This window comes from Leuciscus leuciscus (genome assembly GCF_965113295.1).
Source record: "Leuciscus leuciscus genome assembly, chromosome: 3".
In the NCBI taxonomy this organism is placed as follows: domain Eukaryota; kingdom Metazoa; phylum Chordata; class Actinopteri; order Cypriniformes; family Leuciscidae; genus Leuciscus; species Leuciscus leuciscus.
The window spans coordinates 7,942,047-7,952,136 of record NC_138727.1 but is presented as its reverse complement, the minus strand read 5'-3'; the positions used below and the strand labels follow the sequence as shown (position 1 = coordinate 7,952,136).

At 38.8% G+C, this 10,090-nt stretch overlaps 1 long non-coding RNA gene across 1 annotated transcript; it reads left to right on the top strand.

The window, feature by feature from the left end:
• Window positions 1–6,860: 6,860 nt before the first annotated feature.
• LOC309493574 lies at window positions 6,861–8,084 on the top strand. The gene is made up of 4 exons (XR_014204001.1): window positions 6,861–6,902; window positions 7,359–7,563; window positions 7,686–7,832; window positions 7,930–8,084. It is a non-coding gene; the product is annotated as an uncharacterized lncRNA (long non-coding RNA).
• Window positions 8,085–10,090: the final 2,006 nt, after the last annotated feature.

The following is a 10,090-nucleotide window of genomic DNA, read 5'->3' as shown; positions in this document are numbered from 1 at the left end:
ATCTTGGATGCCCTTGAGGTAAGCTAAAACATACCAAAATTTAATTTCAAAGTGAACTATCCCTTTAATATCTGTTAACTCTTTATTTTGATGTTCCCCAACAGATATTCTACTGACAATAAGTAACTTGGCAACTACAAGTCATCTTTTTCTACTAAACCAACCCAAACCATAACACCTAACCATAACCATAACAGTCTACTGACAGTCTACAGCTTACTAATACATAAAATGAGAGTTAGTTTACATGTAATTGCAAAGTTACTTATAGTTAGTAAAATGTATGGAGTGGACTCGAAATGAAGTGGAATCCAGGTATATTACAGTATAGGCTATAACAGATTATTAAGCTATCATTACAGGGTGCATAAGTAAACTGTCAAATGAACTCAGAAACATTAGGACAGCACATAAACTTCAATTCTTGTTTCACTTTCTATTTAGGCCTACTTGATGTACTTTATTATTAATTATTAATTATTATAAACAAAAACAAAAAAACTCTCCTAAGGCAGATCAGGTGCACAGCATATACAGATCATTTTTGAGCAGACATCACAGTTACGTCACTTGCAGCTGCGTTCATTGTGATGACAGAAAAACAGTCGTAACAAGTGGAGGAAACGGAGATCCGCAGAATAAGTTACTAAAATTGTCTTGTGCCTTTGGATGTCAGAATCAGAATGCAAAAAAGATGGTCTTCCCTTTTATAGAATACCATCTTCGAGGACGCCCTTCAAAGCTAAATGCAGACATTTATGGTTGCAGGCCATTAAAGGGATAGTTCACTTTGAAATTAATTTTTGGTATGTTTTAGCTTACCTCAAGGGCATCCAAGATGTAGGTGTCTTTTTTTTCCGCAGTAGTTTCAATTTTGATATTTTTAGGTCAAACCGTTCTTGTCTGTCAGTCATATAATGCAGGTCTATGGTCATTATCTCAAAACACAAGCACAGAGTCCAAATTAAAACAATTCCCCGTCGTCCAAATTAAACAATTCCCCATCGTAAGTACACATTGATGGCCTAAGACACGAAACGAGCGGTTTGTGTGAGAAAACGAACAGTATTTATATCGTTTTTACCACTTATACACAGCCATGTCCGAGTGATCTGATCTGACGTGTGCGCAGACTGGTGCATAGATATATACACTAGATGTCGCCTTAAAGACATTCGTTCCAATGAACTGCCGTAGACAAGGCGACATCTAGTGTGTATATATCTATGCACCAGTCTGCGTACACGTCAGATCAGATCACTTCGACATGGCTGTGTATAAGAGGTAAAAACGAAATAAATACTGTTCGTTTTCTCATAGACCTGCATTATATGACTGACAGACAAGAACGGTTTGACCTAAAAATATAAAAATTGAAACTACTGCGGAAAAAAAGACACCTACATCTTGGATGCCTTTGAGGTAAGCTAAAACACACCAAAAATTAATTTCAAAGTGAACTATCCCTTTAAACTACGGTGGCAGAGTAGTGCACAACACAACAAAATTAAAAAAAGTTAGTTTTCCTTGCCACTCTTCTGTAGAGTCGGCAGTCTTACAAAGGTATCAATACCACGATTAGTTTTAACAGTATGTAACCATTGTATATATCAACATGAGTATTACTTCAAAATCACCTACATGCATTAGCTGCGTATTTATATGGAGAATGCTTTGACCCACAACCACAGCGCATGCCCAAGGGAACGTCCGAATGCAATGTTAGTTTCACTTCCTGTCTCCTGAGATACCTCCATCCATCCATCCATCTTCTACCGCTTATCCGGGGCCGGGTCGCGGGGGCAGCAGTCTAAGCAGGGATGCCCAGACTTCCCTCTCCCTAGACACTTCCTCCAGCTCTTCCGGGGGGACACCGAGGCGTTCCCAGGCCAGCCGGGAGACATAGTCTCTCCAGCGTGTCCTAGGTCTTCCCCGGGGTCTCCTCCCGGTGGGACATGCCCGGAACACCTTCCCGGGAAGGCGTCCAGGAGGCATCCGGAAAAGATGCCCGAGCCACCTCAACTGACCCCTCTCGATGTGGAGGAGCAGCGGCTCTACTCTGAGCTCCTCCCGAGTGACCGAGCTTCTCACCCTATCTCTAAGGGATCGCCCAGCCACCCTACGGAGAAAGCTCATTTCGGCCGCTTGTATCCGGGATCTTGTCCTTTCGGTCATGACCCACAGCTCATGACCATAGGTGAGAGTAGGAACGTAGATTGACTGGTAAATCGAGAGCTTCGCCTTGCGGCTCAGCTCCTTCTTTACCACGACAGACCGGTACAGGGACCGCATTACTGCAGAAGCTGCACCGATCCGCCTGTCAATCTCCCGTTCCATCCTTCCCTCACTCGTGAACAAGACCCCAAGATACTTGAACTCCTCCACTTGAGGCAGGAACTCTCCACCAACCTGAAGCGAGCAAGCCACCCTTTTCCGACTGAGAACCATGGCCTCGGACTTGGAGGTGCTGATTTTCATCCCAGCCGCTTCACACTCGGCTGCAAACCGTCCCAGTGCATGCTGGAGGTCCTGGTCTGATGAGGCCAACACGACAACATCATCCGCAAAGAGCAGAGATGAAATCGTGTGGTCCCCAAACCCGACCCCCTCCGGCCCCTGGCTGCGCCTAGAAATTCTGTCCATAAAAATTATGAACAGAACCGGCGACAAAGGGCAGCCCTGCCGGAGTCCAACACGCACCGGGAACAAGTCTGACTTACTGCTGGCAATACGAACCAAGCTCCTGCTCCGGTCGTACAGGGACCGGATAGCCCTTAGCAAAGGGCCCCGGACCCCATACTCCCGGAGCACCCTCCACAGGCCGCCGCGAGGGACACAGTCGAATGCCTTCTCCAAATCCACAAAGCACATGTAGATTGGTTGGGCAAACTCCCATGAGCCCTTCCAGCACCCTGTAGAGGGTATAGAGCTGGTCCAGTGTTCCACGACCGGGACGAAAACCACACTGTTCCTCCTGAATCCGAGGTTCTACTATCGGCCGGATTCTCCTCTCCAGTACCCTGGCATAGACTTTCCCAGGGAGGCTGAGTGGATGTCGGAATGTCGGGTTTAACCTACATCTTTTACTCATTTGATGCTATTGTATTGATTATCTCTAAATTGATTATGAAATTGGCATGATACTGTACATTTACCTGACATAATAAATTGTAAACATTTGATTTTATTCTAACTGGCTTTGACATTATTTTCAGTAAAGAGTAAAAAAGAATAGTTAAACATTCGCTCACATTTAATGATGCACAGATATAATTTAAAACCCTTTCATTTATGGAGTCAGATGAAATAACGAGATAATACATGAGAAAATGTATTTCATTTAATCAAATTACTTTGCGATGAGGAGAGACAGTAACACGCAGAGACCTTCACCGCTGATCGAATGCCGCCATTGGGTCGATCAAGCTGGGCCTTAAAACGAGGGATTTGTTAACACATTAAAAATTAATTGTTACTTGAAAGGGTTTACTTGTATTATACTATTAAATTATTATCAATGGCATGAAAAGGTTTTAAAAGTACAATGTTATTTAATTAATATAATTATTTCTGAGACAATCCAACAAAGTGGACTTGCTGCAACTTGAGGAAAATTGCTCCTTCAGATATATTGCATTAAATATAATCCACGTGATTGTGGTCCTTCTTAAAAAAAAAAAAAAAGTGAAGAGTAACAATGCATGTGGAGAGATCAATTTTTAAGGGAAATATTATTTTAGCTTATATTTGCACTCTTATCTGAACAGAACAGGGTTCAACAACTACTACTATTAACTACAGATCAACTATGAACAAAGATGATACATAGAATACACATGAAAGTCTGCATATTTGTATAGCTTACAGTCAAATTGCCTCCATGGCCTATCGAATTATATGGAAAACATATATAGATCATATAAACAATTCAGTCTAACAATAAACTGGTTGTATCTCTCTCTCTCTGAGAATATATAATGCATAATTGTGTGATCGGCATAAATACAGGGGGGAAATCATATATACAAGGACCCTCTATACCTGGATTTGATTGTTTTTGCTCTGGTTTTGTGTTCCTCCCATTTTAAATATATTTAAATATTTATATATAAATAAAAAAAATGTATATCAGCTCTCCTGGAACATGACTTGTATCTCGCTTAAAGCAAATGAAATCAAGTCCGCACCACAACAGTTATATACATTAATTTACAGTTTTGCAAGCTATATTTGTCAGATACTCGCATGCATAATAGAAAAAATGAGACCACACACATACAAGCCCTTACTGACATGCATATTATTGCAAAATACTATGAAAATAGAAATTTTCAGAAACTTTTATGCAGTGGAATGGTTGCATGGAGGTTAAAGGTTCTTCATGTGAACCACACACACCCCTTTAGTCCAAGCTATCAGTCACTTACTGACATGATATCTTTTCAAACATTAGATAATTCAGAAATAGAAAAACAAAAACTGTTCATAACATGTTCATATAACAGGCTGCATTTCCTAGAAATAGAAACTGAAAGTCATTTGGAAAGGCTATTATGAAAGTAAGTGTAAAACTGAAATGTATATTTTTGGGGGTTCTACCACCTTTATGCAAATAGAACTACACAGTAAAAAAAATACCTTAGCAAAACAAAAATAATTTTCTAACAGTTTTAAATGTTACAAATTTTTCCTATTGTTGCTAAATCTAACTTGATTTTGCACTTTCCTGCAGTTCATGAGATTAGCTCCCTTGGTAAATATGATCAAATATGGCTGTAAAAAATAAATATGCATTTTCAATCCTTTTGATATTTTATTTTAAAAATGTGCAAAAATCTAACCTTAATTTCATTGGTAAATAATTAGTCAAATAATTGAAAGTGGGGGAAAAAAAATCACATTATGAAATAAATGTTTTTCTCCAAAACACGTTGAGAAAAATTGTTTGCCCCCTTTTATTAAATACTTTTTGCAACCTCTTTTTTCCAAAATTTTCTCCTATAATGCCTGATGAGTTTGGAGAACACCTGACAAGAGATCAGAGACCATTCCTCCATACAGAATCTCTCCATCCTGTTCTCCGTTATAAGATTTCTAGCACAGGCTGTCAGGTTTAGATTTTTTATCTGTTGGTATTTGATCAAATCCGTGATGCCATGTATCTGAACAAGATGTTCAGGACCTCTGGCAGAAAATTAGGCCCACAGCATTAAAGATACAGCAGAGTATTTCATTTTGCACATGGGGTACTTTTTTTATCCCTGTGTGCACCAAACCCATCTTAAGTGTTTGCTGCCAAAAAAAGCTAATGTTTTTGTTTCATCTCTTGGAAAAAAGAGGTTGCAAAAAGTATTTAATAAAAGGGGGGCAAACAATTTTTCCCAACGTGTTTTGGAGAAAAACATTTCATAATGTGGCCTTCGGACGGCCATGGCGGAGAGGACAACAACTGGCTCAGGCGCGGCGGGCATGACGCGAACTGCCTTGGCTTCAGCGGAACTGGACTCGGAACTGGACTCGGAACTGGACTCGGAACTGGACTCGGAACTGGACTCGGAACTGGCTTCTCTGGGCCAACAACTGTCTCAGGCTCGGCGGGCATGACGCAAACTGCCTTGGCTTCGGCAGATCTGGCGTGAAGTGCGGGCTCGGCTGGACTCGGAACTGGATCTGGCTGCTCTGGGCCAACAACTGGCTCAGGCTCGGCAGGCATGATGCTCTCAATCTCAGGCGCGGCGGGCATGACGCGGACTGCCTTGGCTTCGGCAGATCTGGCGTGAAGTGCGGGCTCGGCTGGACTCGGAACTGCATCTGGCTGCTCTGGGCCAACAACTGGCTCAGGCTCAGGCACCGAGCCAAAACCACGATCTGTCCAGCGAGCTCCCAGCTCATGATGTGGTCGGTTATTCTGTAAGGTCCGGGTTGAGGAAGGAGACAAGCCAAGCGAAGTACCAAAATAACAAAGGTTTATCAACAGCCAGTAACTCAAAACAAACAAAAAACAGTGTGCTGGTGCACAAACAATAACCGACAAAAGACAAGTGAAGACCAGGAACTTATATACACACACACAGATGAACACAAGACAGGTGATGCAGATGATGATAATGATGAACAGGTGGGTAATTAAGGGAGTGAGTTCAGGTGTGGAGGCAAGGAGGATTCTGGGAACTGTAGTGAACAGGACGAAGACAGACGGTGAATGTGACATATATAGCCTATATATATTTTCTCAATGGTTTCTCCATATACAGTATATATATTGCACTATTGATAATATCTATGCATAATAAAATGCATGTTTGCTAATGTTATTAATTAAAGTTATTATAAAATGTCATCCAAAAATGCCAAATTTGTGTACTGTAGGTGTACATTGTGATGTGTGACAACTCATTTGCATATGCATGTGTGACAAAGATGAACTTCAAACTGAAACAACAACAACAAAAAAAGTATAAAACTGGAATTTTGGTAGGAGCCTCGACACTGGTCTTCCGAGCTGTGGTGAGTGAGAAACAAGTTGCTTTGTCTTTGCCCTTAATTTTAAGGAGATATTGATGATATAGATATTCATGCTTTAGGAGGTAAACAACATAAAAACAAAGATGGGATCATCAGAATCAACAGAACCAAGGTCTGCACCTGAACCTGTGCGTACAAGTTTTACAGCTGTGAAACCTGAACCTGTGCGTACAAGATTTGCAGCTGTGCAAAACTTTCCAGCACCAGCGCCAAATCCAGGTAAGAGGATCAGTAATAATTACAGATATACAGTACAACATTTACATGAGCTGCCTGTATTGATATTTGATGGGGAGCTAACATACACCAAAGTAACTGATATGATCTATGTTTTTTCTCCTAGAACTTGACAAACCATGGAGAAAATTTGATTGGGAGTAAGTTGGTTGTTAAGTATCCTAGACTATATGTCATTCATTATGTTGATTATTTTCTAAGAATATTACATCATGGATATTATTTTCAGCAAAAAATATCGACTCATTCAAATAAAAAGGCAAACATAATGTAAATAAAAATCCAACAGAAAATATTTGTAAAAGTTTTTTTTTTAAGTTTTATAAAGCACCAAATGCGATAGGCTATACCTACTATAGAAATATTTTGCCCCCGAACACCCACAGAAAAATATGAGATATTCTCCATTAATTTTAACCAATAAAAAAATCAATTGCAGCTTTCAGATACGATTATCTTCACCATTTTTATAGTTTGTTTGAGGCCGCTTCTGTGGTAGGGGAGTGTGGGCACTGGGCACCCACCAGCAGAAACACAAATCAGGGCCTTTTATGCTCAGTTTCCATTGTGCACCGAATTGTATTTTGTTTTGATAGTAAGAAAGAAGCCCTGAAAGAGAAGCTAGAAAACTTAACTCTGGATAATACAGATGTTAAGGACATCAAAATCCTTGTAGCTGGACAAGTTGGAGCAGGAAAGTCCAGCTTTATTAACTCCATCAATAATGCCTTTCAAGGACGGATCTCCGCTAGAGCACTAGTGAATTCATCTGGTGGAGACAGTCGTAGTTACACACAAAATGTAGGTATTTGTCACCTATACAGTAGTCGCATGTTTATTTAATTTTATTTGAGCTAATTGTATGAGGATTTCTTGGAAATTGCTCAAACATATTTGTGCTTCTATATATTTGGTATTCATAGCTCAAAGGATTCACCATCAAAAGTGGGAAAAAATCTTTGCCCTTCGTCTTCAAGGACATAATGGGCTTAGAAGCTGATGCATTTGTTGGGACACAAACAAAGGACATCATCAATGCTGTGTTTGGACACGTGAAGGATGACTATAAAGTAATAAACCCCTATATTGTTATAATAATATTTCAACAGTTTGTATGTGTGCAATAGGTTTGACGTTTAACATATTTTGCTGAATTTACAATCTTAGTTCAATGAGGAGCAGGCACTCACTCAAGGATCAACATTACGTCAGTGACCCTAACCTCTCCGACCAGGTTTTCTGTCTGGTGTACGTCATAGCCGCAGATACAGTCCAATTAACAGATGATAAACTAAATGACAAGTTGATGTTCATCCACAAGAGAATCAAGGGTAAATCTGACCTCTGAATGTTTGATTATGATTTTTGTTCATGAGTTCACATACATTTACATTACATGAGAGTGAAGTGGACATAAAGCGAATTGGGTTTGTCAGTTTTTTCAATGCGTAGATAGACAAAATCCAGACACATGCTGCATTTTAATGCCAACTGCAAACAGGGCATGTTACAAGGCATGTTGACTTAGCTTAATTATTTATAGACCCAGATAATGTATGTGGGCCAGTTATGTAGATATGTACAACAAACTGCCACAATTGTGCTTAATTTTATTGAGTGAAAAAACTTGTTTTAGAACCTTTACATTGCCTCTGCATTTGCTGTAGGGATTCCTCAAGTGATTGTCCTGACCAAAGTGGATGACGCATGTCCGCTGGTCAACAAAGATCTAAGGAAGATCTACACCAGCAAGAAGATCAAAGAGAGGGTATGTGATATCGTTTCAATTTTACATATTGTTAGTACATATTGCCCATATTGATCTGATTTTGTCTAATAGCCACATCAAATTTTCTGACCTAACATTATGTTCCTGTCCAGATGGAGTTGTGCAGTCACAAAATTGGTGTGCAAACATCTTCCCAGTGAAGAACTACCATGATGAGATTGACACAGAGGATGACATTGATGCTCTGATACTAAAGGCAATTGAACAGATTGTTCAAGTTGCCAATGATAGATTGGAGGAAAATTAAAGCTACTGACAAAAATCGCATACAGTTATTGATGCATTTAGATTCTTTGAATGTGATACATTTTCTATAACATGATCTCATGAGAATACGTGTATATTTTACCTAAAGTGTAGTTCTACCACACATACATTTACTTACGTTTTTATACACACAGAAACGTATAATATTGGCATATTTACAGCACTAAAACTTAAAATATTTACGTATTGACAGCACTAAAACTTTAATTATGTACGTATGAACCCCTTTACCGATGTACTAATTTGTACGTATTCCTGTTTATGCATATTAAAATCGTGGCATTAATGTTTTGACTCCATTGTATTTAATTGTCTTATCAATTACCTTTTCGGTCGCTTTTATTAAATGCAGTTTACTCATTTACTTAATAAGAGCTAATAACATTTCTGTTTGTGACTTCTGCTGCAAATTCGTTTCGGAGGATTATTACATGATGCTAAACATGACTACACTTTAAAACCTTAAAACAAATAACATTTCTTAAACATTTTGTAATATTTAAACAGTTTGTTTGCTGTGAGACATTAAGGGATATATTCTACCAGAAATGTACATTATCTGTCCTTGAATTGTTACAGTGAATAAAAAAGTATTTTTATCCAAAAATGTCTAAAACTGACTGATTGATTTCTGTGAGTTGTTCTGTAAAGGAATATGTCATTCATTAGGTTCTCAAATATTTTTTTTCTTTATTAAAACCACTTTTGAAAATTGAGTCCTTGTCCTCAGCCAAATTGGAGTTACAGCTTTCATATTTTTGTTATGCTAAAAACTGTTGTTTAAAAAAAAAAAAAAAAAACTCAATCAATAACAAAGTTTAAGTTCTTATCATTCACATCAATTGATAAAACATTTTTTGAAATTATACATAAATTCTACAAATAAATACCAGTCAAGTCACCAAAAGTTCACTAAGAATGTCTATATATCACATATGATGTATCTTGTGAATCTATTTACATTTATGCATTTGACAGACGCTTTTATCCAAAGCGACTTACATTGCATTATCCTATACATTTATACATAGGTATGTGCAATCCCCTGGGATCGAACCCACAAAGCTTTGTTTTTCCTTTTTATGTTTGGTATCATTTTAAATGTCTATTGGTAAAATGATCTTAATTTCATTGCAGTCATTGGTATTATGAAAAAGATTGAGAACTTAGGAGACCTGTTCTCCTCTTTGTGTGATGTCTCTTCAAGACATCTCCCCTCTCCCCCAAAACCAGGTGCTACCCCCTGGGATACATGAATTGACCCAAAACAAC